This window comes from Elephas maximus, chromosome 9 (assembly GCF_024166365.1).
Source record: "Elephas maximus indicus isolate mEleMax1 chromosome 9, mEleMax1 primary haplotype, whole genome shotgun sequence".
NCBI classification, from domain to species: domain Eukaryota; kingdom Metazoa; phylum Chordata; class Mammalia; order Proboscidea; family Elephantidae; genus Elephas; species Elephas maximus.
In genome coordinates, this window is record NC_064827.1 from 114,079,830 (window position 1) to 114,103,134 (window position 23,305).

Here is a 23,305-nt window from a genome sequence, read left to right on the forward strand (position 1 = left end):
CCCACCCACAACCACACTGGAGGGATTCTGGCTGTTTAAGGCTGCATCTGGCTTTTCTTCAGCCAACTGAGGTCCCATTAACTCAGGGTTCTTGGGGCCCTTTCTTCCCAGCCCAGTGTGCTAACACTGTGTTTTCCCTACCTACTGGTCACTGGTGCTCTTTGACTCTAGAAAGAACTCCAGTTCTGAGGGGCGGCCCTTTCATGGGACTGCCGAGTTCAGTCCAACATCTTCCGATCCCTGGTGCAGACTTAGGCCCCTGGTCCCCACAAGCCTCTAGATGGCATCTTCTAAAAAAAAAAAAAAAAAAAAAAACAGATCAGGAGCCTCCTAAGTCTACTTGGTCCAAGTATAATTTTTTGTCTAAACATTCAGAGTGAAATAATGTACCTTTCTTCTTTGCTTTTTGAGTGTGATCCATGGAGATAGGATTCTTACCCATCCATCTGTAAAAATGTGCCTGAAACGACCACTTATGACTTCTAAAACTAACAATTCCATGCACTTAGATATGACCCTCAGTAAAACATTTAGAGAGCTCAACCTAAGCATAAAAAAAAAAAAAAAATTAGCATCCTCAAATTGGATTGCTTATATACACTTTGACCACATTCATTTTGTTCTTATTAATGGCCTTTCAAAAAATGGTATTTTCCTTTTCATTTGAAATGTTTCATTGAATAGCAGCTCTGGCAAAAACTGTAGACCTGGGAAACACTAAAACTTAGCTTTTCCTGACTCCATATCTATTGTATTTCCTAGTACATTTATTCACTGAACTATTTTTCTTAGTGCATTTTTTTAATACATAGAAGTTTTTCAATAAATGTTCACTCACTCATGAATGTTTCTTTTAAAAGTTTTTCTTAGAGATTTCATCAAGATACTGGACAATCTGAGTTGATTTCAGTTGACATGGGGGCATCATGGGAGCAATTTTATCCTCTCCTTTCTTTTGTAAGATACATGCAGAATTGCTATGGCTGAGAGTAGAATTAACTCACTGACATGGGCTTTGAATAGTTTTTGGAAGATACTTCAATCATTAGATCCTCTTTTTACAATCATTTGCAGGACTAGTGTCATTTCTCACACCATAGGATGACTGTTGAAGACCCCTCACACCCAACTCCAAGAGCCTCCAAGTGCACAGGCTGAAAATGAAAGCACAATGAACAGGACACAATCCATTCTGCCATTCTGCTACTTCTGTGTGATTGGGTAGAAGATCATCCAGTGATGCAAGTACAAAGACGATTTTCCTCTGCAGCCCTGGACTTTTCCACAGGGATAGTCAGAGCATAGGATCCAAAAGCCTTTTAGCTACCTCCTGCAATGGCCAGCCTTTATCAATTGTATTTCAGATAATTTAATTATATCTGCTTCTGGTGTCTAGGATTTGCCTAGGATTTCGATGTACTCAAAAAAGAATGCAGGATTGAGACAGGGTACTTTATTCACAAAGCAATTTTGAAATCAGTGGTCACGTGCTAATTCATTCAAATTCAACATCAAAAATCATTTGTAAGAATCGTGGGAAATAATTGGTTGTCTTACCTGATAAGGGGAGGAAGCAACAAGGAAGCCTGCCTTTCTTGAGTGCCTGGATACAGTATTTGACTCATCGATCCTGTAATAGAAAGGTCTGAATTGAAAATTATTTCAGGTTGTTCCATGATAGAAGCTCAGGTCTTAAGAAGTGTCTCCAAATTTTTGTCAATACCCAACAATAATTTAAAAAAAAAAAAGTTTTCTGTAATTTTGCTTCAATTTTTCTTACTCCATCTTCTAAGCTAAGGTGTAGGTAGAGTTCTGCATAGTAGCTGCAGAGAGCACGTGCATGTAAAGAGCTAGTTCCTGGCTGCAGAAAATTAAGACATGGCCAGATTCTAGAGAAGCAGAAAGTGTGCATGGAGGTGCTCTATTTACAGTGGTTGTTCAAACACCGTGGAAGCTTTGGATAGAAATAACTGCTGAATCCTATCAGGTTTAGGCTTGGGATAAATCTTAAAAATTAGAAAGAGTGGCTCGTTTGATGTATTATCAAGACACCTCAGAGGAAATACACTGGGTATAGAGAAAGGATGAGAGCAAGTGTATTGATTCTTGATCTAGAAGGGAGACAAGCCACTTGTACATGTGTTTTACAGAGCAGTGGGATTATATCATGGTATTGGGACAGGGGGAGTAGAGGGGTAAAGTCAAAGCCCTGTGTCATTTTCTTCAGGCACCTGGAGATTGCTTATGATTTTATTCCGAAGGATTTGAAATAGACTATAGTAGATCTTATGGGGGCAGTAGAGGAGAAATGATTTCAACCGGAAAACTGTTAAGTGGGGTTATCTGTGCAAAATTTACAATGAAAGGACCTCTCCAAGGGCTAGGCTGGAAGTCACTCCAACTGCCCTACCCAGAGCTTCTGGACTCCTTCCAGTCCAGACATGCCTTCTCTTTCAGTCCAGGTAGCTGTTTGCTGTGATTCAACACGGGCTGAACAGATGGGTAACTTCAACTCAGATTAGAGCATGAGTTTCCCTGAGTTGTTCTGGATTGTTCTCCCTTTTGTGGAAACTCAGGTCTTCAGACAACTTCATGTTGTATGATACCTACACTCAGGCCATCGTTTTACTGTTCAGATGGTCACATTCACTATGTATTTATGGTCAGGGAGCTGAACCTGAGTATGGTTGCTTCTCCAGTGGAATGCCGGAGTGAAAGATGTAAAAGACCTACATAAAGAAAACTACAAAGTACTACTACAAGAAACTAAAAAGGACCTACTTAAGTGGAAAAACATACCTTGGTCATGGATAGGAAGACTTAACATAGTAAAAATGTCTATTCTACCAAAAGCCATCTATACATACAATGTACTTCCGATCCAAATTCCAATGACATTTTTTAATGTGATGGAGAAACAAATCACCAACTTCATATGGAAGGGAAAGAAGCCTCGGATAAGTAAAGCATTACCGAAAAAGAACAAGAAAGTGGGAGACCTCACTCTACCTGATTTCAGAACCTATGATACAGCCACAGCAGTCAAAACAGCCTGGTACTGGTACAACAACAGGCACATAGATCAATGGAACAGAATTGAGAACCCAGATATAAATCCATCCACATATGAGCAGCTGATATTTGACAAAGGACCAGTGTCAGTTAATTGGGGAAAAGATAGTCTTTTTAACAGACGGTGCTGGCATAACTGGATATCCATTTGCAAAAACATGAAACAGGACCCATACCTCACACCATGCATAAAAATTAACTCCAAGTGGATCAAAGACCTAAGCATAAAGACTAAAAGGATAAAGATCAAGAAGAAAAAATAGGGACAACGTTAGGAGCCCTAATTCAAGGCATAAACAGAATACAAAACATTACCAAAAATGATGAAGAGAAACCAGATAACTGGGAGCTCCTAAAAATCAAACACCTATGCTCATCTAAAGACTTCACCAAAAGAGTAAAAAGACCACCTACAGACTGGGAAAGAATTTTCAGCTATGACATCTCCGACTAGAGCCGGATCTCTAAAATTTATGTGATTCTGTCAAATCTCAACCACAAAAAGACAAACAACCCAATCAAGAAGTGGGCAAAGGATATGAACACGCACTTCACTAAAGAAGATATTCAGGCAGCTAACAGATATATGAGAAAATGCTCTCAATCATTAGCCATTAGAGAAATGCAAATTAAAACTACGATGAGATTCCATCTCACTCCAACAAGGCTGGCATGAATCCAAAAAACACAAAATAATAAATGTTGGAGAGGCTGCGGAGAGATTGGAACTCTTATACGCTGCTGGCGGGAGTGTTAAATGGTACAACCACGTTGGAAATCTATCCGGCGTTTTCTTAAACAGTTAGAAATAGAACTACCATACAACCCAGAAATCCCACTCCTCGGAATATACCCTAGAGAAATAAGAGCCTTCACACAAACAGATATATGCACATCCATGTTTATTGCAGCACTGTTTACAATAGCAAAAAGCTGGAGGCAACAAAGGTGTCCATCAATGGATGAATGGTTAAATAAATTGTGGTATATTCAAAGAATGGAATACTACCCATTGATAAAGAACAGTGATGAATCTGTGAAACATTTCATAACATGGAGGAACCTGGAAGGCATTATGCTGAGCGAAATTAGTCAGAGGGAAAAGGACAAATATTGTGTAAGACCACTATTATAAGATCTTGAGAAATACTATAAACTGAGAAGAACACATACTTTTGTGGTTACGAGGTGGGGGGGAGGGAAGGTGGGAGAGGGCTTTTTATTGATTAGTTAGTAGATAAGAACTACTTTAGGTGAAGGGAAGGACAATACTCAATACATGGAAGGTCAGCTCAACTGGACTGGAGCAAAAGCAAAGAAGTTTCTGGGATAAACTGAATGCTTCAAAGGTCATCGGAGCAAGGGCAGGGGTTTGGGGACCATGGTTTAAGGGGACTTCTAAGTCAATTGGCAAAATAATTCTATTATGAAAACATTCTGCATCCCTCTTTGAAATGTGGCGTCTGGGGTCTTAAATGCTAACAAGCAGTCATCTAAGATGCATCAATTGGTCTCAACCCACCTGGATCAAAGGAGAATGAAGAACACCAAGGTCACACGATAACTATGAGCCCAAGAGACAGAAAGGGCCACAGGAATCAGAGACTTACATCATCCTGTGACCAGAAGAACTAGTTGGTGCCTGGCCACAACCAATGACTGCCCTGACAGGGAGCACAATAGGGAACCCCTGAGGGAGCAGGAGATCAGCGGGATACAGAGGCCAAATTCTCACAAAAAGACCATACTTAATGGGCTGACTGAGACTAGAGGAATCCTGACGGTCATGGTCCCCAAACCTTCTGTTGGCCCAGGACAGGAACCATTCCCAAAGACAACTCATCAGACATGGAAGGGACTGGACAGTGGGTAGGAGAGAGATGCTGATGAAGAGTGAGCTATTTGTATCAGGTGGACACTTGAGACTGTGCTGGCATCTCCTGTCCGGAGGAGGGATGGGAGGGTAGAGATGGTTGGAAGCTGGCAAAATTGTCACGAAAGGAGAGACTGGAAGGGCTGTCTCATTAGGGGGAGAGCCAGTGGGAGTATGGAGTAAGGTGTATATAAACTTATATGTGACAGACTGACTTGATTTGTAAACGTTCACTTGAAGCTCAACAAAAATTAAAAAAAAAGTCAGCACTTCAAATCCACCAGGCACTCCTGGGAAACTCTATGGGGCAATTCCACCATATAGGTACGGTTGCTGTAGGAGTTGACTCGGACAGGAAGGTAACGGGTTTTTGGTACAGGGTCTCTGAGGTTTGGTTTGGCTTTTATACCTGTGGTAGTAATCTAGTTTAGGAAGGGATTTTCCTTGTTATGTTAATGAGGCGTGTTAGTGTAGGGTGTGTCCTGAGTCAATCTCTTTTGAGATGTAAAAGGCAGACTAAGCAAGCACAGAGGAAGATGGATGCCAAAGCACACTTGAAGTTCACCAAGAAATTCTGACTCATTGCGACCCTGTAGGACAAAGTAGAACTGCTCCATAGGGTTTCCAAGGAGCAGCTGGTAGATTCGAACTTCCTACCTTTTGGTTAACTGCTGAGCTCTTAACCACGATGCCACCAGGGCTCCAAGGATCACTAAGGAACCAAGAAGCAAAAATTGAAAACAACAAGGACCTCTCTCCCATACCCCAACTGAGCCAACAGAGAGAGAAAGCCTTCCCCTGGAGCCAGCACCCTGAATTCAGACTTCTAACCTCCTAATCTGTGAGAAAATAAATTTCTCTTTGTTGAAGCCAAAAATAAAAAATAAAGAGTGGAAAAAAGTATAGGATAAAATTAGGCAGGTGTTCTCTCACTATTATTAATTAAAAGTCCTGGGACGGGTATTCTGATGAATTAGAGTCACATCATGTGTCCATTCTTCTTGACCAGAGTCTTCATGAGGTTGTTGCGCACAAAGATGTATTCCAGATATAACACTGCCCCACCAGGCACCTGGCTCAGTGCCTTGTTCTCAGTGGGTCTGTAGTTTCTATTTCTGGAACCGCAAAGTAGAAGAACATAGGATGTTAAGTGTCTCCCATGCCAGATTTTAATATGACCAGCAGTGACTTAAATCCTTCCAGGCACCCCCATCCATTTCATAGCCCTTATCAAGTCCTTTGTAATCAATGCTGCTGTGATAGTACAAAACTATGGGGAACTCATCTACTTCACAGACCCATCTCCTGTGAACAGGGCTTCCTGAATAGTGGAAGGGACTACTATGTGCAGGGGGAAAGAGTGGCCAAAATCTGCCACCATAATAAGTGTTTCCAGGGGTTGCTGCTAGGAGATGCAGTCCTATGCTTGGCATGATGTTTTATGGGATTATCTTCATGAAATTTTTCTTAAGTGTTTCTTGTTTTGTTACATTAAGTAGGAAAGGAAGAGAGAGTATTAGTGAGCGTAAGTAAGTAGACTGAAGATGAAGATGCAGTGAATACCCTTTTGAAACTCTCTCTTTATAAAAGACCTATAGGTGCCGAGAACTAAGCCTAAAGATAGTCCTTCCCCTGCTAGTGAGCGTGCTGAGGGTGTTTATCTAAAGAGTGGGTGCCAACACTGTTCTGTGTCTTGGAGACAGTTTATGAGGCTTGTAGGGAGTCTGCCAGATATTTCCTGGGAAAGGCTCTCAGAGTCAGTGGTTGCTTGGGCATGTTCCTTCTTAGCAGAGCCCTGAGATGGCTGAAATTCTCACAAGTTCTCTAGAGGGAGACTTCTCAACTGGAAGGAAGGAACATCTAATTCACTCCAGGGACTTTTGCCACCTTCACCAGTTCCCTGTTCCATACAGCTGCTCATCAGTTGAGATTCATTGCGCTGATTCCCAGTGACCATGGAGGGAATTTTTTTTTTTAACACCTAGTTGCCTTTCCTTCTCCTCCATTTACCCTTTTTCTTTGTCTCATCAGTAACTCCAGTGCTGGGACCATGAATCCTGGGGCCTCCATGTCTCCTTCCACTGCACTGCCCTTTCCCCTACCCAATCCCGGACCCCCACACCGAACACATTGGGAGCGGCACCCGCTGCCCCTCATGACTTCATCACGCCCTCCCGGCACCCCTCTGGGGCTCTCTGCTTTCCTCAGGACACTGCTGGTGCCAAGTGTTGGGGATTCTGGCCCCCGTGGGGCTGGGCCTGGCAAGGTTATTGTCCGAGTCAGGACAGAAGGGAGATCAGCAGAGCTCCGTGAAACTCGGAGCTTTGTCATGGTGCAGGTCCCAACTGGAGTGCCCCGGGGGCTCCCCGTGGGGCTGTTGCACATGCTCCACCCCCATTTGAGGCAGCCTCTGAGCTGCAGCAAATGATCCCTGACACTTCTTTTGTGGGTACTCAGGCTTGGAGGGGAGATTGGCCCCCAGCTCTTTCTCTTCAAGCTCCACCATCAGCTGCCCAGCTGGACTCCATTTTCCCCCAAGTGAAGGCTCGGCCAGGCCAACATGCTTCTTCTGGGGAGGAAAGCCTGACCACCACACAATCCAGGCCTTTGCTGGATGACTCCTCCTGTAAGCCCAAGAGTGTTTACGAGGTCTACCAACGTTGGCAGTGCTTCAAGTCCCTGGCCTAGAGGCACCATCCCTGAAGATCTGATACAGAGGTTCTTTCCTGCTTTCTCATGTGAGTGCCCTAGTCGTCACGGACACCTGAGATTATCCTGCAGCTTTCAGACAAGGAGATCTTGGAAAGGCACGACGGAGGTTAGGCTCTTTGGGAACACTTAAAGGAAGGTCATGAAGGCTGGGACATTTTATGAGAAGATACATTCCCAGTAATACTAACCACATCTCCCTGTGTATAACACACTTTCAGGTGCCTTATCTCAATTGATCCTCACCACCTTGTACATGAAGCCACTCTTATATCTGAAACCTGGCACAGTGGTTAAGAGTCTGGCTGCTAACCAATAAGTTGGCAGTTGGAATTCACCAGCTACTCCCTGGGCGCTTGAGTCGTAATCAACTCGATGGCAACATTTTTTTTTTTTTTTAGGATTTTTAAACACCAGAGAGGATTCCCATTGTAAAATGAGGACCCATGATGTGAATTTAGGTCTCAAGACTACAAACACTATGCTTCTCCAATTGGTCTCTGCCTTGCAACATAGGATTTGAGCATATGTTGGCCAGTGCCATAGCAAATCCAGAGGAGGCAGAGATGGGCAGGACCTGTTGTTGTTGTTGTTGCTGTTGTTGTTAGATGCTGTCAAGTCAGTTCTGACTCACAGCAACACTATGTACAACACAATGAAACACTGCCCGGTCCTACGCCATCCTCACAATCCTTACTATGCTTGAGCTCACTGTTGCAGCCACTATGTCAGTTCATTTCGTTGGGGGTCTTCCTCTTTTTTGCTGAGCCTCTGCTTTACCAAGCATGATGTCCTTCTCCAGGGACTGCTTCCTTCTGATAACATGTCCAAAGTATATCTCACCATCCTTGCTCCTAAGGAGCATTCTGGCTGTACTTTCTCCAAGACAGACTTGTTCGTTCTTTTGGCACTCCATGGTATATTCAATATTCTTTGCCAACACCATAATTGAAAGGCATCAACTCTTCTTCGATCTTCCTTATTCATTGTCCAGGTTTAGCATGCATACGAGGCGATTAAAACACCATGGCTTGGGTCAGGCACACCTGAGTCTTCAAGGTGACATCTTTGCTTTTTAAAACTTTAAAGAGGTCTTTTGTAGAAGATTTGCCCAATACAATGAGTCATTTGATTTCTTGACTGCCGCTTCCACAGGTGTTGATTGTGGATCTTAGTAAATGGAAATCCTTGAAACTTCAATCTTTTCTCAATTTATCATGATACTGCTTTTTGGTCCAGTTGTGAGGAATTTTGTTTCTTTTATGTTGAGGTATAATCCATACTGAAGGCTGTAGTCTTTGGTAGCCAGTGAATGCTTCAAGTGCTCTTCACTTTCAGCAAGCAAGGTTGTGTCATCTGCATAAGGCAGCTTGTTAATGAGTCTTCCTCCAATCCTGATGCCCTGTTCTTCTTCATATAGTCCAGCTTCTCAGATTATTTGCTCAGCATACAGACTGAATAAGTACGGTGAAAGAATACAACCCTGACCCACATCTATCCTGGCTTTAGACCACACAGTATCCCCTTGTTCTGTTCTAACGGCTGCCTCTTGATCTATGTACAAGTTCCTCATGAGCACAGTTAAGTGTTCTGGAATTCCTATTCTTTGCAATGTTATCCATAATTTGTTATGATCCACACAGTCTAATACCTTCACATAGTCAATAAAACACAGGTAAACATCTTTCTGGTATTCTCTGCTCTCAGCCAGGATTCATCTGACATCAGCAATGATACCCCTAGTTCCACATCCTCTTCTGAATCCGGCTTGAATTTCTGGCAGTTCCCTGTCAATGTACTGCTGCAACCACTTTTGAATGATCTTCTGCAAAATTTTACTTGTGTGATATATTAATGATATAGATAGATAATTTCCATATTCTGTTGGATCACCTTTCTTTGGGATAGGCATAAATATGGATCTCTTCCAGTTGGTTGGCCAGGTAGCTGTGTTCCAAATTTCTTGGCATAGACGAATGAGCACTTACAGCGCTATATCCACTTGTTGAAACATCTCAATTGGTATTCTGACAATTCTTGGGGCTCTGTGTTTTGCCAACACCTGCAGCGCAGCTTGGACTTGTTCCTTCAGTACTATCGGTTCCTGATCATATGTTGCCTCCTGAAATGGTTGAATGTCAACGAATTCTTTTTGGTATAATGACTCTGCATATTCCTTCCACCTTCTTTTGATGCTTCTTGTATTGTTCAGTATTTTGCCCATAGACTCTTTCTCTATTGCAACTTGAGGCTTGAATTTTTTCTTTAGTTCTTTTAGCTTGAGAAATGCTGAGTGTGTTCTTCCCTTTTGGTTTTCTAACTCCAGGTCTTTGCACATGTCATGATGATACTTTCCTTTGTCTTCTAGAACCACCCTTTGAAATCTTCTGTTCAGCTCTTTTACTTCATCATTTCTTCCTTTCACTTTAGGTACTCGGCGTTCAAGAGCATGTTTCAGAGTCTCTTCTGACATGCATTTTGGTCTTTTCTTTCCTGTCTTTTTAATGACCTCTTGCTTTCTTCATGCATGGTGGCTTTGATGTCATTGCACAACGTGTCTGGTCTTCGGCCATTAGCATTCAATGAGTCAAATCTATTCTTGAGATGGTCTCTAAATTCGGGTGGTATATGCTCAAGGTTGTATTTTGGCTCTCGTGGATTTGTTCTAATTTTCTTCAGCTTCAACTTAAACTTGCATATGAGCAACTGATGGTCTGTTCCACAGTCCACCCTGGCCTTGTTCTGGCTGATGATATTGAGCTTTTCCATTGTTCTTTTCCACAGATATAGTCAATCTGACTCCTGTGTATTCCGCCTGGCGAGGTCCATGAGTATAGCCATCATTTATTTTATTGAAAAAAGGCATTTGCAATGAAGAAATCCTTGGTCTTGCAAATTCTATCATTTGACCTCCAACATCGTTTCTATCACCAAGGCCATGTTTTCCAACTACCGATCCTTCTTCTTTGTTTCCAACTTTTGCATCCCAATCACCAGTAATTATCAGTGCACACCGATGCATGTTTGATCAATTTCAGACTGCAGAAGTTGGTAAAAATCTTCAACTTCTTCATCTTTGGCCTTAGTGGTTGCTGCGTAAATTTGAATAATATTCATATTAATTGGTCTTCCTTGTAGGTGTATGGATATTATTCTACCATTGACAGCATTGTACTTCAGGATAGATCTTGAAATGATCTTTTTGATAAAAAAAAAAAAGAATGATTCCTCTTCAAGTTGTCATAGCAGACCTTATGATTTTCCCATTCAAAATGGCCAATACCAGTCCATTTCAGCATTTCAAGGCCAAGGATATTGATGTTTCTGTGTTCCGTTTTATTTTTGACTATTTCCAATTTTCCTAGGTTCATATTTCGGACATTCCACGTTCTGATTATTAATGAACATTGCAGTTGTTTCATCTCATTTTGAGTCGTGCCGTATCAGCAAATGAAGGTCCTAAAAGCTTGATTCCATCCACATCATTAAGGTCTACTCTACTTCGAGGCAGCAGCTTCTTTTAGTCATCTAGTGCTGCTCTTCCCCAGTTGTCTTTTGAGTGCCTTCCAACCCGAGGGGCTCATCTTCCAGCACTATATCAGACAATGTTCTGCTTCTATTCATAAGGTTTTCAGTGGCTAATTCTTTTCAGAAGTAGACTGCCAGGTCCTTCTTCCTAGGGTACGGCCTAGGACAACCATTTTAAGTATACGCTCACCCTCATTCCTCTTTAGAATTCCTGTGAGAACACGGAGCTAGTAGAGTATGCATAGTGGTGAAGGGCTTGGGCTCTGCCCTTACTCAATCTATAATCCTAAGCAGGGCATTGTACATCTTCACCCTGGAGTATCTCATCAAATAAGAGAACAATTATAATTAATTCAGAAGGTTGCTCTGATGGTTGTTATTTCTCATCTTGGGCAGGCTATGATTCTCTGTGGTTTGACAGACATTGAACTGATTTCTCTTCCATAATATAGTATAATGTAGTTGCCTCCACGATGAAATGTGTTATAATGTATTCACCCCATGATGAAATCTGATATGATATAATCATCTCCAAGATGAAATCTCTTATAAGCAGTCAATCAGTTGAAAGGCAAGTTTCCTTGGCAGTGGTAGCCTGCCTCCCATATATAAATAGAGGTTCCAGCAAGGCTCACTCTCAATCTGGATCCTATATCCCACTGGTCATCATCTGACCTCCAGCTCGTGGGACATGAGACAGCAACCCGCCACCTGACCTGCAGATTTTGGGACTCGCCACCTCTAGCAGCCCCATGAACCAGCAGCCTGTCATCTAACCTGCTGATTTTGGGTTTGTCAGCCTCTACAGCCACAGGAATTTGAAGAAGCTTCCAGCCTGACCCACTGACTTAGGACTTGGCAGCCTCCACAACTGCATGAGCCATTTCCTTGAGTTAAATCTCTCTAAAGATACATATATATATATATATATATATGTCATCAGCTTTGCGCCTCTAGAGGACCCAGCTAACACAACAGCGAAGATGACATGAGCTAATATATGAAGTGCTCAGCAGAGTGCCTGACACATGTTGAGCCTCATTAAAAGATGTCCATTATTGTCACTGTTATGAAGGAAACGCAACATAGTACAAGAAAAGTACTCACAAAAGCCAATAGGTCCTAGCTACAGTATGTGTGAGTAGAATTTGGCCATGAAGTCCAGGGTTATAGGCTTCTGTGAACGGAAGGCAGAGAGATTAATCTTGTGGGAAGCTTTGTCTTTTCACAGCAGACCTTACATCTCTCTCAACCCCGCACTGCCCCTTGGTAATTATGGGTGAACCAGTATCAGATAGTTATCACATTCTACAGGATTTTTTCTGTAGACATGTTGCTCACTCAATGGCTAAATGACTGAAGGAATCTGCCTTCCATCCATTCCCAAGAATAAAGGAAGTCTGCCAAATCCTACTTTATACCAATCTTAGGGTATAGTTCTGTACTCCCTGTTCTATTATTGGGCAGCACGATTTTCAAATGTTGAGACAGCACAGGGGTCTCTCAGCATGGGTTCCTTCACCTTTGCTTCTGGGCAGAACTCTTGCTCTCCACACCGTGGCACTCTAGGGCTGTGTTCACCAAAGTACAGCACCCCACTCCCCTCTCCAGAGTCATATGGGAAGCAGGTGAAAATGTTCATTCATTTTGGAATCTATATTTTAATGTCCTCTGGCAGGTCATTCAGTCCACAATCAGATTGAGGACTCAAAAGTACCTCCTCTTCCTTTGGCTGTCCCTCCCAGGAATGTGTCTTAGTATAGTTCTGAGGCTCTGTGACTGGTATCCAGGAAGAAAAAGCACTGCAAACCTAAGAATAAACACTTGACTTGGACAAATAGCAACATGGATGTGATGATAGGTAAGGGAGGTGTATAGGGTGGGGTGAAGATGGGGATGGAACATTTACTTGTAGAAAATTACAGACATGCATGGGGTTTTAGCTCACTCCTGCAATGCCTGGCTGGACTGAAGCCCGCCATGACCCTGAAGGAGGGACTGTGGTAATCCCTGCACGTGTGATAGTCCAAAAGCAACTTTGGCTAGATGATCTTCTACCAGACGGCAGGAAAGTGAGTTCATGGCATCCTGACCCTGTCGGGACTGAGTGATGAGGCATGAAGAGGGTTGGGTGAGACTGGCTGCTGTCTGGCTGTGTTGGTATAAATCAGAAGGGATGTTGTGAGGAGGAGGTGTGCACTTGGATAGGGCTCCTAGTTCCCTGATGATCCCTCTGCAACCTCAGACAATTTCTACCACAGCATTCACTGCTTGAATTTCTCTGTTGTACATTCTTTAAGAAATTCACCCCTTCTGCATTTTGGATTTGTGGATGCCTCGATATTGAGGGTGTTAAGATGGGGTTGGGGATAAACAATGCGGCTCCCATGGAGATAAACTCCAAGCTGTTGGCACTCGCCATCAGGGGACATGCTGTAACAGCTGGGTTCCACCTTTCCTCAGTGTCCGTATAGCTGACAGGAAATTTGGGACCACTCCTCCTCATGACAACTGGCACAAAACTGTTCTAAAACCATCCAAGAATAGCCAAGTGTGAAAAGCTTTGCTCAGGGGAAGGCAGCATCTCAATCACCCTGTGGGCGTGTCTCTGACCCTTATTGTCTTTCCTCCCCTGGTTTAAAAAAAATCAGCAGAGGAATCTGAAACATTCCTGAAATGTTACATTCTACCTTCTTCCCAGCATCCCTCTGACCCAATTATCTCCCCGGTTTATAGCTCAAGGGCTCAGACACTGAGACAAGGAGCAGGGATCTAGGAACTGGTCCTTGGTGTTATCTGCAATCAACTTCATCCCATCTCCCAGCTTCAGTCTGTCAGCTCTACTGTATGTTTTTTCAGGCTGAGGCAGGACAGACCTGGAATAGAGTGTCCATGAGTTGGGTGCTGCTGTGTGTCACATAGATTTGATTGAAATCAAAGAAGCCAATGTCTGTGTTGTGGTGTGCCATCAGGCACTAATGGTATGGAAAGGAAGTGAGCACTGTGGCTCTGCCAGGAGGAGCTTCCAAGAAGGCATGGCTCATTTCTTTTACAACCTAAGTTATGATAACTTGTGCTGCACTGAAGGGATGATGCGGTGAACATGTAAAAAAAAAAAAAGGGGGGGACCCCCAAACGTTGTTTGTGCCACAGAGAGCAACTCCCTCCTAGAAAATGGACTTATTCAGGACCTTGGCAGCTCATTGAAGGCACATCTTTCTCTAATTTCCCACAATCCACTGCAGCCTGGTGCTGGAACTCCCGATGTTCCCTGCCTTCTTCTCAGCATGGCCTGTGCCTCCCTCACCCTTGTTAGGTTCATGGAGTCTGAGGCAGAGGAAAAGTTGCAGATTCAGAAGTTGCAGCAGAGGAATGGGTCTGCATGCCTGCCTCCTCTAGCTCTGGACAAGCTTGATCCTCACAGGCCTTCATCCACTGTGGTTAGCCAGTGCACAGGTATGGCTATCCAAGTTCCACAGGAGCTGAGGGCCAGGAGTCAAAGAAGGTATGCAGAGACTGGCTATGTTTAGAGATGGCCATTGTCTTTACATGTGGTACTTTCTGTTCAAGAGGTGGCAATGCCTATTTCTATCAGCAAAGCCTGCAGAAGCCTAGGGTTTCAGCTACATTTCATTACACACTAGGTAGTGAGCTCATCAAGTTTCATAGCTACTGTCTCACATGAAGTACCAATAGTGGAATCCAATATCTAATCAGCCTAAAACATGGGCCTCAATAAGAGGACTTCTTGGAAAAGCAACAGCTCCAAGCTTCCTCACAGGCTAACTCTTTTGGACCTTCTACCTTTTATATCTTCTCCTCTCACAGTTCTTGCAGCCTCAGGTGTGCCTGCCCCACCAGGAGACACATTCCAGTGTCTCCAAAATTCTGCCCTTACAACTTGTGGTTGGGTGGTGTCTTAGTTATCTCCATCAATCTACTGCCCTCGAGTCGATTCCGACTTATAGCGACCCAATAGGACAGAGTAGAACTGCCTCTTAGAGTTTCGAGGAGTGCCTGGTAGATTCGAACTGCTGACCTTTTGTCTAGGAGCTGTAGCACAACAGGATTTCCCTTAGCTATCTAGTGTTGGTATAATAGAAGTACCACAAGTGGATGGGTTGAACAAACAGAAATTTATTCTCTCACAGTCTAGGATGATAGAAGTCTGAATTCAGGGTACCAGCTCCCAGAGAAGACTTTTTCTCTCTGCTGATTCTGGAGGAAGGTCCTTGTCATCAATCCTCCCCTGGTCTAGGAGTTTCTCAGCACAAGGACCCCAGGTCCAAGGGACACACTGAGCTCTGGGAGCTTTTTTCTTGGTAGCATGAAGTTCGACTCCTCCCTGCTGGCTTTTCTCTTTTATATCTCAAAAGAGACCGACTCAAGATACAACCTGATCCTGTAGATTGAGTCCTGCCTCATTAAAATAACTGCCTCTAATTCTGCCTCATTAACATCATAGAGGTTAGGATTTACAACACATAGGATAATAATATCAGATCACAAAATGGTGAACAACCACACAGCACTGGGAATCATGGCCTAGCCAAGTTGATACACATTTGGTGGCGGGAGGGACAGAAGTCAATTCATAACAGGTGGGAAGAGATGGAATTTGCTGCGACACTTGCCTCCTCGTTTCCAACCCCTCCTAAACTGTTCATTCTAACAAAGGGAGGTCCCAAGGAGCAGCCCCCCAACCAGCATCAACACAAACCCCAGCACCCTTGGGAGCACATGTGACCCAATGAGATCCCTCCCAAAGTCTTGAAAGAGCATGTTGAAATCATGGAAGGTCTGCTTGGACCTGCCCATTCAGCCACTTTGGAGCCAGATGGAAAACATGAAGAAGAAGAAAATGAGCAACGGCAGGAAGAGATTGGGATATACCCAGACGTGGGACTCCTGAGCTACACTGACAAGCTGTGTTACAGGAAGCATTTATTACCAAGGTGGGCTGGAGTGGAGGTTTGGTGTCTGTACGTTCCATAGTTTTATCATTCCAGCAAACAAAACTCTGGCATTTGGCCCCAGGATATTGTAATTAGCCTCGATTCCTTACAACCTGATCAATGTGTGTGTGTGTCTGTGTATGTGCAAGGTGGGGTGTGATGCTTTAATCCAACACTGGATGCAAACTCTAGAGGTGGATTATAGATCATCTTCTAGATCCTCCAAATCACTGATAACTCCTTGTAAAGTATGTTCACACACCACCTCCTTCCGTTATCAGATGGAAGCAATTATTCACCCTCAATTCCTGAAATGTTGCTATTGCCAGAATCACAGGTGGATCCCTAGTCCTTAATTTAGGAGCTGGGGAAAGAGGAAGGACCCACTCCCGCTCAGGTAAACCAGAGGAAGAAGGGAGAATCAGAACATGAAAACCACAGGATTTCATCTAACCCTACAGTGCCTTGGCTGCCATGGCTTCTGGGCAAGGACAGCTCCTAGTGTGGGAGCAGGTGCAGAACAAGGAAGTAGGATACAGTGGAGAGGCAGAGAGGAGGCATCGTAAGGAATCAAAGACTGGGAATACTGCACAAGAGAATGGGCACGTAGAGCCACAGTACTGGTAATTGAACCAGAGTCATGTGACTGACTTCCCTTTTTCCTTCCAATACCATGGTCTCCACCACCTGCTCAGCCACATGTTCTCACAACCTGTACAGAGCAATTAACTGTCCATTTTCCTTCCTTGCAGCTGGTAGAGAAGCAAGTGCTAGAGTTGAAAGGGGGGGGGGAGGGTGTGGAGGCAACCCCAACTTATGGTGTTCCCCCCATGGATTCACTTTTTTTCCAGAGCCTGAGGCCAGTGAAGATGCAGAGAGCACAGGTAACCACAGCCGCCACCTAGGAATCAGTGAGAAATTGGCACAAAAAAGTTGAATGCAGATGACCTGCCAAAAGATAGCAGAGGAGACAGTAACCTGTCTAAGTCAAAAGAACTTGCTCTCTTTACATGGAGTCAAAAGTTACAGAAACTTAAGTCTGAACATTCATCCTCTTCTCACCAGGGTGCTAGTCGCTCTTCACCTAGATTGGGGGCCAGAGAAGCCTTAATGTTCATAGAAACCTCTCCTGTTAGTGAAACACCTAGGAAGGGTCCAGTGAAGAGGAAGAGGAAGAGGAGGAACTCCCCAGCCTTGCCTTCCTTTTGCCATCTCAACAAAGCCTGCTGCCCTGGGGTCTTTCTAAGAGTCCTCTGCCTGCCTCTGGTATTCTACGCCATGGAGCTCAGGGCTCCTGGAGAGCATCTCAGTGCCTATTTCCTGAGACAGTGAGTCAGCCATCCTAGACACGGCCAAGTCTAAGATCCCAGCTCAAGTTAGAGACCCATCTCTTGCTGCCAAGAGGACCTACTCAGGGGCTGACCTTGGAGTCTCTGGGAGGCAATCCTTCCCTGTGGGTGAGGTCCAACCCTCAATGCCTCTAAAAAGAGTGACCCTTCCACACATCGGAAAAGGAAAAAGCTTCATCTTAGCCAGTGGCAATCTCTCCTCGTCCATGTGTCAGACCCTTAAATTGGGAACCCCAAAATAGATGTTGATTTTCAGCTCCCCCACTCTTAGGCTAATGCTTCTCCCCTATCGCAGTGGTGTTTCTGGGCTGTTGTATAGATACAGTGAGGGCAGAGAGGGAGGCCCAAAACTGGGCAGGGTGCACATGTACTTCCATGGTCGGAAATGAAGAACAGTAGCTTTACTTTACAGAAGAGTCCTCTGTAAATGGGATTAAAGATAGTTATGTTGGAAAAAACTCTCATTGCTTCTGTTCTGGTTCTGCTCTGCTGTTGGAAGGATTGTGGTGCTGTGAAAAGGAAAAAATACAGGTGTCCCCCATTTTCTACATCCATGTGTGACTGACCTACTTTTTTCCTCCAGCTTTAAGTCATGTTCTCAGAATGCTTTTGGGGACAGTCTGGCTTTGGCTTCTCACAGGTCACTATTAAATCCCCGGTGATCATTTTCATCATCCATTTTTCACAAACCCTGGCTGGGTTTTGGGGAGCTTTCTGTGAGTATCCTATCATCTCTCTCTCTTTTTTTTTTCATTAGCGCCGGAAATATATATAATTAGAAGTCATGTTGTAGAAGTTTTAATGATATGAGGAAACGTTTACAGTGTATTTCAAGAAACTATGGGGTTAACCTGTGCTTGTCAACCTTTACTATGCTGGGGGATCTTGTTAAAATGCAGATTTTGATTCTGTAAATGTGAAGTGGAGCCTAACTTGAGATTATACTTTTTTTTTAAATTTCTCCTGCAAAAATTTATACACATATTGTTTTGTGACATTAGTTGCAATCCCCACAATATGACAGCACACCTCCCCTTTCCACCACAGGTTCCCTGTGTCCATTCAACCAGTTCCTGTCCCTTCCTGCCTTCTCATTCTGCCTCTGGGCAGAAGCCACCCATTTGGTTTCATGTATGTGACTGAATTAAGAAGCACACTCCTCACGTATATTATTTTCCTGTGTTATAGTCCTGTCCAATCTTTACCTGAAGAGTGGGCTTTGTAGTTCTTCTGGTCTCAGGCTGGTGGAGTCTGGTTCATTTGGTCCTTTAGTCTCTTGGGCTAATACTTTCCTATGTCCTTGGTTTTTATCATTCTCCTTCATTCCAAGTGGGTTGGGACAAATTGATACATACTAGATGACCGCTTGCAAGCTTTTAAGACCCCAGATGCCACTCTAAAGAATAGTTTTCAGAATAAATTTTGTTATGCCGATTGATCTAGATGTCCCCTGAAACTATGGTCCCCAGGCCCCAGCCCCAGCTACTCTTTCCTTCGAAGTGTTTCGATGTGTCCAGGAAACTCCTTAGCTTTTGCTTTGGTCCAGTTGTGCTGACTTCCCCAGTATTGTGTGCTGTCCTTCCCTTCACCGAATTTGATCCTTGTCTAGTATCTAGTTAGTGAAATTGCCTCCTTCTCCCTCCCCACCCTCATAAGCATCAAAAAAAGTTTTTCTGTGTATAAACCTTTTCTTGAGTTCTTATACTAATGGTCTCATTTAATATTTGTCCTTTTGTGACTGACTAGTTTTACTCAGCACAATGCCCTCCAGACCTGTCCATGTTGTGAGATGTTTCAAGTATTCCTCATCGTTCTTTTGTGGCCTAGTATTCCACTGTATGTTATGTACCACAATTTTTTTGTCCATTTGTCCGCTGATGGGTACTAGGTTGTTTCCATCTTTTTTGCTATTGCAAATAATGCTGCAGTGAACATGCATGTACATATGTCTATTCGTGTGATGGCTCTTCTGTAGGATACCTAGGAATGGAATTGCTGGATTGTATGGTATTTCCTATTCCTAGCTTTTTAAGGAAGCACCAAATCATTTTCCAAAGTGTTAGTAACATTTCACATTCCCAGCAGCATTGTGTAAATTTTCCAATCTCTTCACAACCTCTCCAATATTCATTATTTTGTATTTTTTGGATTAGCGCCATCCCTGTTAGGGTGAGATGGTATTTCATTGTAGTTTTGATTTGCATTTCATTAATGGCTAATGATTGTGTGTCTGTTTGCTGCCTGAATGTCTTCTTTGGTGAAGTGTCTATTCATATCCTTTGCCCATTTTTAAAATGGATTATTTGTTTTTTTGTTGTTGAGGTATTGTAGCGTCTTATAGATTTTAAAGATTAGACCATTATCAGATATGTCACAGCCAAATTTTTTTCCCCAGTCTGTGGGTTCCCTTTTTACTGTTTTGGTGAAGTCCTTAGATGAACATAAGTGTTTCTTTTTTTGGAGCTCCCAGTTTAGTTTCTGTTCTGGTATTTGTGTATTGTTAGTTATGCTTTGTGTACTATTTATGCTATGTTTTAGGACTCCTAGCATTATCCCTATTTTTTCTTCTGCAATCTTTATCGTTTTAGATTTTATATTTAGGTCTTTGATCCATTTTGACTTAGCTTTTGTGTATGGTGTTAAGTATGAGTCCTGTCTCATTTTTTTTTGCAGATGGATATCCAGTTATGCCAGCACCATTTGTTAAAGAAACTATCTTTCCTCCACTAAACACACTTTGGGCCTTTATCAAATATCAACTGCTCACAGGTGGATGGATTGACGTCTGGTTTCTCAATTCTGTTCCATCGGTCTATGTATCTCTTGTTGTACCAGTACCAGGCTGTTTGACTACCATGATGGTATAATAGTTTCTAAAATCTGCTTAACTCCTCAAATCCAGGTGTCTGTGGCCTGTCCTCTCCACCCCATTCCTCTCAGTAGTTCTGATTCCCAACTTGGAAACTCCCTGGAACTCATCAATGCTCCCTGACAGCCCAATGCTTTCTTCTCCACATTCCAAGTTCTGATTTTATCCCAAGTGCCTGTCAGTTTTCAGCAATGTAGTGTCCCAGAAGGTTCCTGACCAACACCATGCAGGCACCTCATAGAGTGTCCTCCTTAGCATAACCCCCAATCCGGGTGTATCCCTCGTGTTTAGGGGAGTGTACACATCAAACATCAAAAGGCAATGTGTGAGTGAAGGACAGATCCCTGGCTCCTCCATTCACTGGTGTCTGACTTTAGCAAAGTCCCTCAACTCCTCCATATTTCAGGGTCTTCATTGGGAAAATAGCCATAACACTGTCCACCTCTCAGGGTGTTTGGCATATTAAATGAGTCATGCTTGAAAGGAATTTGCTCCCAGTCCTACCATGCACTGGGCCCTCAGTCAATGAAGGGAATAATCACATCTACAGTTTGGAAGTTCTCATATCTTCGTCACCTGCCTGTTATCTGCCATCGGCACCTGTGTTTGGTTGACCACTTCCTAGAAATAGAAAGAACCTGGTGCTGTCCCATGTGAATAATGTGTGGAATCCTAAAATGTAACCATCAGCCTGCACAGTGGGATCTGACTGAAGGTCCACCTACTCGCAAACATTATTCCTCATAGGAACCTAGCAGCCATATGTCTATGACACCAAAAGTGCTAAGCTGCTTTGGGTTTGATGTGTTCTGTCACAAATATGTGCTCTCCAAGGAGGAACTTCCTCTTGGTCAGTTTTCTGAGCTATTTTCTGGGAAAGCAACAAGATTTGGATTTACGACTTGAAGAGTTGAGTGCTCCCCAAAGATGGCTGCAACAGAGGAAGTTTTTGTAGCTGGAGACTTCTTTTCCCTGAAATGATTTTGATAGGGGTTTGCAATCTCTGTCTTTCCCTCTCTAACACACACACATAGGCATACACACATACTTCAGTGAATGCTCATGTTGTCTCCCCGAAGTTCATACTTAAATCCAAAGAGCTTTTTTCTCAGGGTTCAGTGGGCAATGGTTTACTGCCAAAAATCACCTCTTTGAAGAATTGTTTTTATTTTTTTCTTTTTTGGCTTTCAATATCTTTTGCCTTGCCATCTCTGACAGCAGTTGACATAGCAACAAACCGGAGGAGGATGCTATTCAGTGAGCTGTAAATTTACTTGCAGAGGATTTGTGTACATCACAGGAAAGGAAAAGCGTAGGGCCAATGTAGGGGAAAAAATATTTCAAAATTTCTCTGGTGCCAACACACCTCAGACATAGAACAATTAATTATGTAATGACATTTAATATATGAATTATAAATTGTTCAAAACACCAAAAGAGAATATATGAAAACTGACAGTGTAATGCATGAAATGTCATTACTCTAGAAATCACAGAATTTCAGATACTTAATCTGTGCTCTAATCTGTTCCAGGTGGTTTACCTCCCCTAGTAACTCACATAATCTTCCTGCTCACCTGGTGAGGAACGGTTGATGTTAGATTGACATTAGGAAAACAAGAAGATGGCACCAAAAGTCCTCACTGGGAGTATTAAATATGGGATATGATAGTCGACTACTTTATAATCCTAACCCACTTTATAACCCTAGTGAGCACAAAATAAAAGGGAATGGGCTGAACTAATGTTTGAGAGGAGGTCTTTAGCTCATGTGTACGTGAGATATGACATTAGGTGAGGAGGATATGAAATCTCTTTGCCATGTTTCTGGGCAGGAAAGAGCCTTGTCCAACTGAATTAATGAGGTCCACCCTGCCATTGCCAAGAGGTCTATCTCAGGAGCCTTAGGGTTCTTCCAAGGAGCATCACACAAGCATTACCCTCTTTCCTTCCCAACCAATGGCTGAAATTCTTGGATTTCACAATTGTAGATTTAGGTTTACATTTACATGGAAAATAGTTTCTCATAAAGATAATACCACCTTATACAGTAAGAAAGCTCAGGAGGTACAAAGACAGATTGAGATGTATGCCAGGCTTGGGGGTTGTTCAAAGGATCTTTCCCCCTGGCCATCAATAGACCTCTGCTGTCTCTTGTTCACAATTTGTGTTGATGCCATGTTATGTGGGCACTGGGAAAAGAGAAGTGGTCACTTTTCTGGTACCAAGAAAGAATGCAGGGTGTGAGTCAATGGAGCTTGGTTCCAAAGTTGGTGGCAATGACTAAGCAGACCTTCAGGATGGCCCGTCGGGACACATCGTGGACCCTAGGCTGACGGTCCAGTTCCTTTCGCATGGTTGGTGTGGCCTTGCATCAACTTTCTCTGAATTCCTCTTCACCTCTTAACACTCCTTCATCACTTGCAGAAAGCCTTCCCTTTCACACACCTGAAAGCGAATGTTGTCCTCAGAGGGTGCAAGTGAACAATGTGCTGGGAGGAAGAAAGGAAAGTGGCCTTAGAAAGGTTCGATTTAGGGTCAGCCAGAGCCGAGTTTTAATCTCAGCTCCATCACTTGCTGGCTGTAGGACCTACATTGTCTGAGCCTCAGCTTTCTTATCAGTAAAATATGCATAATCACATTTCATTTGGATAGCTCTTCCAAGAGAAGTGATAGTGTATGGAATATGGCCTAAATGAAAATGGCCTAAATGAAGGTTTATGCTATTTCTTCTGTGAGAGTGTTAACAGGGGAAGGCTGGAGTGGTCTGGTGGAGGTTCTGTAAGGATGTTGCACTAGGCTCAGGCCTGGATGAGTAGAGAGTCAAGAAGTACCTGGGGTTATTTATTTCTGTTCCTGAGACTGTGCCTGGCTTCATTTTCTCTTTGCCTTGTCACAGCCCCCTCACCATGCACTGCATGTCACTGTTTAGTGTTCTTAACCTCTGGAG

At 43.3% G+C, this 23,305-nt stretch overlaps 1 protein-coding gene and 1 long non-coding RNA gene across 3 annotated transcripts in view; one reads left to right on the forward strand and one right to left on the reverse strand.

Annotated features, from left to right (window-relative positions):
- LOC126083166 (transforming protein RhoA-like) overlaps positions 1–23,305 on the forward strand; it is an 885,451-nt gene that overhangs the window by 67,773 nt on the left and 794,373 nt on the right. The window lies entirely within an intron of this gene.
- The window catches only part of LOC126083174 (uncharacterized), a 35,663-nt gene that overhangs the window by 708 nt on the left and 11,650 nt on the right, over positions 1–23,305 (reverse strand). Inside the window, exons 2-3 of one of the 2 annotated variants that reach the window (XR_007518737.1) lie at positions 1,558–1,630; positions 142–290 (exon numbers count right to left, since the gene is read on the reverse strand). This is a non-coding gene — a long non-coding RNA (uncharacterized LOC126083174). The remainder of the gene's footprint in view (positions 1–141; positions 291–1,557; positions 1,631–23,305) is intronic. The other variant, XR_007518738.1, reaches the window with a different exon arrangement.